This window comes from Hemitrygon akajei, chromosome 11, assembly GCF_048418815.1.
Source record: "Hemitrygon akajei chromosome 11, sHemAka1.3, whole genome shotgun sequence".
NCBI classification, from domain to species: Eukaryota; Metazoa; Chordata; class Chondrichthyes; order Myliobatiformes; family Dasyatidae; genus Hemitrygon; species Hemitrygon akajei.
In genome coordinates this window covers 25489753-25498133 of record NC_133134.1, presented here as the reverse complement: position 1 = coordinate 25498133, position 8381 = coordinate 25489753, and the positions used below count along the sequence as shown (strand labels likewise).

The following is an 8381-nucleotide window of genomic DNA, read 5'->3' as shown; positions in this document are numbered from 1 at the left end:
CTAACTGAAAGAAAAGATAGAGATTTGAAAGTAGGAGGGGGAGGGGGATATCTGAAATGATGGGAGAAGACCGGAGGGGGTGGGGTGAAGCTAAGAGCAGGAAAGGTGATTGGCAAAAGGGATACAGAGCTGGAGAAGGGAAAGGATCATGAGACAGGAGGGCTAGGGAGAAAGAAAGGGGGAGGGGAGCACCAGAGCGAGATGGAGAACAGGCAAAGAGTGATTGTGAGGGGGCAGAGGGAGAAAAAAGGAGGGGGGAATAAATAAATAAGGGATTGGGTAAGAAGGGGAGGAGGGGCATTAATGGAAGTTAGAGAAATCAATGTTCATGCCATCAGGTTGGAGGCTACCCAGACGGAATATAAGGTGTTGTTCCTCCAACCTGAGTGTGGCTTCATCTTGACAGTAGAGGAGGCCATGGATAGACATATCAGAATGGAAATGGGACGTGGAATTAAAATGTGTGGCCACTGGGGGATCCTGCTTTCTCTGGCGGACCGAGCGTAGGTGTTCAGCGAAATGGTCTCCCAGTCTGCGTCGGGTCTCAGCCATATATAAAAGGCCACACCGGTAGCACCAGGCACAGTCTACCACACCAACCGACTCACAGGTGAAGTGTCGCCTTACCTGGAAGGACTGATCTCTGCCTGTGACAGTCCTATTGTTACCAGCCTTGAGCGGCCTATTTGCTGTCCAGCCTTCTGCCTGAACTTGACAGGCCCACCCTGCAGTGCACTTCATATCCTTCCACATTCCTCAGCACTTGGGAAGACAGCACATGACAGTGCCATTCTCCACGTTTTAGAGGAGATTGGTGCAAGACCTTTGGTGTCATTTTGTGTTGTATTCCTTTATCAAAATGGAAGGTTGCCTCTCTCCCCCACACCCTTTGACCCCAAAAAGAGCAAAATTGAGGAACGTAGGGATTTTTATTTCACTCATCTAGTAGGAAATAATTATTTGGGTGTCCAATATTCACAGAATTTATACTCTACCCATGGAGTTACAGCCTGAGCCATAGATTCAGGGAAAGACTATGTTAGAGACCTCTTGTCATCCTGGTGCAGCAGAAGGTTTCTGCAACTGGTGAAGGCCAGCCACTAATGTCATGGCCTTGTATTTTTGCTCTAACTCTTAGAATGCTAGGCACCGGAGTAATTGCTATTACATAAACCTCATTTTTCATTATAACTATCAGGTCTTAAAGAAAATGTCATGCTGAATATTACAGTGTCACTGGTCATTTACCATCTGAATCTAACTTAACCAACTTCTTCCGGAACTGGCTTTTCTCATTCTGTTTTAAACTATATACTGCAGCTTTGCTCATACCTAAGCAGGACTTAGTTTAAAAGGGCAACTCAAGACAGGGTAATTTGCACTGGCAGCAGTAAAAGTGATCTAATTATACACAGTTAGCAAGAGTGACTGATGTCACAAGAATGGGTGTACTTTGGTGAAATGGCAATCTGCTCAGCTTCATTGCAGAGCCCTTGAACAAATAATTCACTGCGAACAAAAGAAAGCATGAGTTTGTTGCTCAGTTGTTACTTATCGAACAGTATTCTTAACCTTTAAAGCTGAACCATTAATAACGCAGGGCGTTAGAAAAGATTGATGAACAAAGTGAAGAGCATAAAAAAATGTGAAAAAATTTGAAATTCTCCAAAGTGTAATTAACTTCCATATAGAATAGTCAGTACAGGTCAACAGTACTGATTAGAAGGATGATTGAAACAAGAGATGCACTTAAGTTATATCACCTGTGTAATTGATTTTTCACATAGCTTTATTAATCCTAATGATGCAGCCCCACGAATCCATTAATAGTGAGCACTGTGTATGATGGAACCAAACAAAAGTGAAGATTGAAGGCAATTGCCAAACTATTGTTGCTCTGTCTGGAAGAATATTGGGAGGCAGCATGCGTAATGTCCTCTCTGACCTACCAAATGACAAAAGAATATGTTCCGCTAAATATACATATACCTTAGGAAAATCAACTTAAACATCTATTGTTGCTCGAACTAACCGCAAATCCCAGTGAGGCTTACAATGATGACATAGTTATCACAGTTTTGCTTACAGATTGCACACTTTAGGTTTGCAATAGTTTTACTATTTTTGCTCTCATATATAATTAAAAGTTATTTTGACAGTTCTTTCTTCTTGAACTCCATTGGTCGGGGTTGACCGTGGATGTTGTGTCCTAGCTGTTGAAGTCAAGGCTTGAGCCAGTGTGCAAGCCAGGGCAGCACAGTACGGAGGGTAAGCTTTTGCCCGTGCAGCAGGCTTCCCCCCTCAACGCAACTGGTGAATCCAAATGAACGACAGAGAGCAAAGCAGTTCGGCACCAGCGGCATCACAGGAGTTGCCAGTCAGCATTACGACTGCCTTAGGGACCCCAGCTCCAGATTTTTCCTCAGGGCTTATTCCTGAAGCCTTCCCCAGGAATGGTTGTAGCTGCAGGACAGTGGAGTTTCCTTCTCCTAGATGAGCTGACAACCATGGCTGATGAACCCCTTCCGCCCAGAGCGATTAGTCTTAAGGTGCCAGTAACCTGCCTTTGGCCCTTCTCCTGTCAGTAGAAATGGTTCCACTGGACTTAAGTAGCTAAGCCACCACCTGAAGGCCAAGAGCTGGACTTGGTTGTCAGAGGCTATTTGAGGTGCACACCATCGGGAACATTTAATAGGTAATGGGAGCTTATCCCTACTACCACACCCGGCTATAACAACCTTAAGGAACCTTTTGACAGTTAAAGTTTCACTTTAGTACCATCATTTAATGTTATCACAAACATGTGCGTACTGTAAGAATAGCGTGAATTTGGGGATTCCCGGGATGTTGTAACAGGGTGTTTTTAATCATCTGCTGTTTCGTACTTACAACGGCAGTGACCCCCTTGGGCAACGTGATCCCAAAAGATTAATTAAAGAGCAAAATATAAGAATTTCAAAGTGAAGGGCATGGCAAGGTCCAAAAATACAGAAACGTACACCATCTCAGTTCTGCTGTTCAGTTGGATAATGGTTTTCTCCTTTTTTCTGGGGATTATTGCTGGATGCCATTTTATATGCGCTCACAAGTGTGTGAAGACAACATGAGTCTGCAACCCTGCAGAACAAGCTGCCCTTTACTAAAGCCAGTAAGTAATAAAACATTGATATTTGACAAGGACAAGCTTAGTTATTCTTTCTTTGTCCTCTGAATGCAATGACTTTCATTGATTCAACAACCAACACTTTCTAATGTTGAAAACAAATGCAAGGCAGAAGGTGAAAAATGGCCAGAGGGGCTTCTTGGAAGAATGTCCGAAGAACTTGGTCATGATGTTGTGTCTTTATAGGGTCTCAAAGGAGGAGATGCAGTCAAAGTCACTCACACCCTCAAGGGCAGTCACAGCTGAAGCAGTCTTTAAAGTGTTTCTTCCACTGGAGTTGACTGCCTCTCTGATTCTGATGAGTCCTGTGGCTTTTGGTAAGGTAGAGCCTTGGATATTTGGGCCATAGATAACTTGAAAGCACTTTATTGTCATAAGACACAACTCTGTCCTCTGACAATACAGATCCATGCCAAGTACTTTCTCAGGTTTCTCATATCCTGGAAATCATCTCTCAGAGAAGGCAGCTTTGATTGATGAAATCCTCCATGATCATCAATATGTTAGCACGGATTGAAGAAAGGGGTGCTTGAAGATTAAGATTTTAGCACAAACAGAAAATGTAGTGTTCTAGGCTGCAATAACCTCCATTCCCCTAATCTGGGCTTCAGAGACCCAGATTACCTATAGCAGGCAGCTTAAGGTATTGGAACAACTCTACTAATACTGTCTCAGTAACCTCCTCCAAAGTCACTCTAAGGATAAGCAAATCAACATCAGTGCCATTACCCTACAACTGAGGTCCTAATGATTCTCATTTATCTCCATTGGGCAGATCACGTCTACCAGCAGAATTCAGAAATAAACGTTCTGTTCCGAGCTCTGTACAGTTTTCCAGTTGGACAGAGGACAAGATTCAAGATTGCTCAAAGCCTCCTGAAAAAATTGCAACACTCCCACTAAATCTTGAAAATCACAGGCACATGATTGGTTCAACTGGAGAAAGAGCATTTAGGATAAATAATACTGAGATCCTTGAGTCCATGTCCTGGGAGTTAAAAAAAACCCCCCGCACAAACTACCCATCAGATGCCTCCTGTCCAAACTGTGGAAGAATCTGCAGTTTCCACGATGGTTTCATCATTCAACTCAGAATCCAGAAACCTGGAGTGAAACACATCAACATCTACCCTGTCATTGCCTCCTCACCCCTCATTCATTCTTCTAAACTCCAAAGAATACAGAGCCAACTCATTGCCCTTGTCTCAACAGCCCTGGAATCAACCTGGTGAAGTCTTTGGAACTGCAAACAACACTGATATATCCTGTTTTAAATAAGAGCAAAATTTGCACAAGAGTGTCCTCACTAACACAAAATAAAACTTACCTATTTCTAAACTCCAAACCCCCCTCCACATGCAATAAAATCCACTATGCTATTTGCCTTCATAACTACTGGCTGCATTTGCCAGATTTTGTTTTGTGATTCATGCACAAGAACACCTAGATCCCTCTGTACTTCAATCATTTATAATCTTTTTCCAGTTAGAGGACAGTCTGCATTTTGATTACTCTTACCAAAATGTGGGACCTCACATAGTCTTATATTTTTGTCCACTGCCTTAACTTACCTTTCTCCAGTGACAGAGTCCTAATCTCCCCATTGCAACATAACACTGCCCCACCCCGTATTTTCATGTCATCATTAAGTTTGGATATGACACACTCTGCCCTTTCCTCCAGGTCATGAATATAAATAGTAAATAATTGAGAACCAAGAACTGATCCTGAGGGTAGCTCACTAATTATAGTCTTCTAGCCTGAAAGACCCATTTAATCTGACTCACTGTCTTCTTTGTGATAACTAATCTTCAATCTATTCCCCCAATAATGTGTGCTATTATCTTGTGCAGCAGCTTTTTATATATCACCTTCTTATATAACTTCAATATATCCGAGTGCACTACAGTTACAGACTTCTTTCTATTGACTCTACTTGTTACGTCCTTGAAGAACTTTAGCAAATTTGTCATAAAACCATTGGTTTGATTCCTGCAACCTGTAGGATGTCTGTAGTGTTCTCTACTGTGAAGTACTCTGATACAAAGTATTAATGTAATATACCTACTAATTCCTTGTTTTCCATTATTAATTCCCTTGTCTCACCCTTTTGGAGTTCCACTCTTACCAGAGTAATGAATTAAAAATGCTGGTGGAGTTCAGCAGGCCAGGCAGCAGCTGGTGAAGAAGGATCTTGGCCCAGTTCATTGACTGTTCTTTCTGTCCCATAGATGCTGGCTGGCCTGCTGAGTTGCTCCAGCATTTTGTGTGTGTTTCTCAGAATTTCAGCATCTGCAGAACCTCTTGTGCTTGTTATTCATCGGGAATTGCTTTTGCTGTTTGTTTTATAATTCGCTGCCAGGTTTTCTTCTTAATAATTTTTTCCCTCCTTATTAGTTTTTGAGTCTTGGAAAAATTCCAGGTCTTCCAATCTACCACAAGCCTTTGCCACCTTGATTTAATATTTCCTTTGACCTCCTTTGTCAACTGAAGGGCTTATCTTTCTCATGGAATCCCTCTTTCTAATTGGGATAAATCTCTGCTGAGCACTTTGAACTAGCAATTTAAATACCTGTTTAAATGTTGCTGTTTGCCTACAACTACTCTAAACAACTCCACCTTCAAACCTTTGTCATTGCCCTTAATTAAGTCAGTGCCATGTCTTATCTGGATTCTCCCATGTGCATATCATCTAAACCACATGCTGTTGTGAGTGGAGGCATTTGCAGTAGATAATCTTGTTGACGTTTGGATCTGTGGGGGAAAGAGTCCTGAGTGACTGCAGAGGTTTTCCTGATTTTCTGCTGAAGTTACAGCAGGTGGGCTGAGATTGTAGAGGGGAGAAGATGAAATAGGCTAGCCTTATTTGGAATTTATGGCCGGGATTTTTAAGAAATATTTTTCTTTTCAATCATGCTCTTTTTATTGCTCAGCACTGGCTCCCGCTGAGATCTGATCTGTTCCCAATTCGCCCATGCTTTGAAAACCAGCCTGGATGTCTTTGACAAGGCATGCTGGTGATATAAAAAATATATTTCAGAAGATTTATGATAATGGAAGTTGAACTGCTTGAGGATTCGCTGCACAAATGACAATGTGTATTACATTCTATGCAGTATATGTCCTCGTAAAGCATCAGAAACTGAGATTTTTCAGAGCTGCTTTTAAGAACCACAATAGATCGAATGAATTGTCTCACATAATACAGAATAAAACACATTCTACAGTCACAGATTTTTTTCAACTAGAAGTTGCATTCTAGTCCTGTTATTCTTCAATTGATTTAAAAACATCACACATCAATGAGTTAAAGAGATTAGAAACAGACTCCGATTCCTTTGTTATGAACCCCATCTAAATTTGGCATTCAGGAGAAATTATCAGGGATAATGGCTTTAGACACACCACTGACATTAGGGATGGTACTTACGTGAGCAGCAGTGACTCGTAAGTGAGTCAGATACACAAAATACGGTGATTAGTTGACGTAGGCAACAGCAAATGGTTGCTTAGGAAGCAAATTTCAAAAGATGTGTGTACATCAGATGAAAGAATGGTGTCTGGTGAAGCTTTGAAGTGCAAAAATAAGACATAAAATTGTAATATTCCTATTTCAACTAGTGAGCTTGTACAAGTTAAAGCAGTTATTACCTCAACTTAACTCTGAAACTGGTCTGTTTTCCAAATGTTACGTAACAGAATCAAAAATCAAACTGCACCTGTATATAAAAATAGCATAAGGCAGACTTTAGATTTGATGTTTTTTTTAATCCCCAGTGATAGTAATAGCCCATAAAAAGGGCAATTGCAGAGACAGTCTGAAAACAACTTCTGATGGAGTAATGTTGTCCTGGACTCGAGGCATTTTCCCCAGTGTTGGTTTGGGCATCTAACTTTAATCATAAAACATTCTTTTAGATCAGGGGTTCCCAGCCTTTTCTACGTGGTGGACCAATGCCATTAAGCAAGGGGTCTGCGGACCCCAGGTTGGGAATCCCTGTTTTAGATAGATTCTGGCATAGGTAGATCATGAAATTATTGTGGCATAAGAAGGCCATTTAAGCAATTGATTCTAAGCCAGGCAAAATAATCCTATACTTCAATTTCCTCGCTCTTTCTCCATAGCCATTCGTTTTTATCTAATTCCCTTTCCATTGACATTACATCATTATTTATTTATTTCTTATTGTAACCTATGGTATTTTTTATGTATTGCATTGTACTGCTGCCACAAAACTATCAAGTTTACAACAGATGTCGGTGATAATAAGCCTGATTCTAATTTTCATTCTTTGAAGAGCCCAAGTGATTCTTTTTCACCACTGTTGCTGGCAGAGTGTTCACATTACATCTCGCACTATACTGGGTGCAACATTAGCACAGTCTGTTAACGCCACTGTCTCAGACTGCTGGGGTCCAGGTTTGAACCTGATGTCAGATGCAGCCCATCTGGAGCTGCCCATATAGGATTTTATTATCTTCCTCACACATTGCAACGGCATGCTGGTTGATTAATTGGCCACATTAAATTAATCATTAATTTGGATTAATGGGGATAAAAGGCATCAAAGTTGAGTTAAAGAGCATGTGTGAGAGAGAATGAATTCACAAAGATACCGGGAATAAAGCGGGAGGGAGGGAGGAAGAATAAAAAGGATCGCATTTCTGGGAGCTACCGTGAACCCAGTGAACTGAATAGCATTCTTCTGTATTTGTATGTGCATTAAGATAACAGAAGCACCTTTCTTTGCACCCTTTTGTACTTGATGCCTACAATTTTAAATCTGTGCCCTAGGTCATTGAACACCCAGAAACAGGCCCTTTGGCCCATCTAATCCATACCAGACTATTAAGATTGTTTAGATACAACCTACCATGCACAAAGCCAAGCTGCCTATCCTTAATCAGTCTCTGACTATCCAAATACTCATATATCTGTTCCCTTAGAAAACCTTCCAATTACTTTCCCACAACTGACGTCAGGCTCACCAGCCTAAAATTTCCCGGCTTATTCTTAGAGCCTTTCTTAAACAACGGAACAACATTAGCTATCCTCCAATCCTCTGGCACCTCACCCATGGCTAGGTACATGTAAAATATCTCTGCTAAGGGCCCTGCAATTCTGCACTCGACTCCCACAGGGTCAGAGGGATCACCTTGTTAGACCCTGGGGATTTATCCTCTAATTTTCCTCAGGGCAGCAACACCTCCTCCTCAG

The 8381-nt window shown here is 41.5% G+C and overlaps 1 protein-coding gene across 1 annotated transcript in view; it reads left to right on the top strand.

The window, feature by feature from the left end:
• Window positions 1–8381, top strand: part of shisa9a (shisa family member 9a) — a 317884-nt gene that overhangs the window by 233550 nt on the left and 75953 nt on the right. The gene's annotated exons all lie outside the window — the stretch shown is intronic.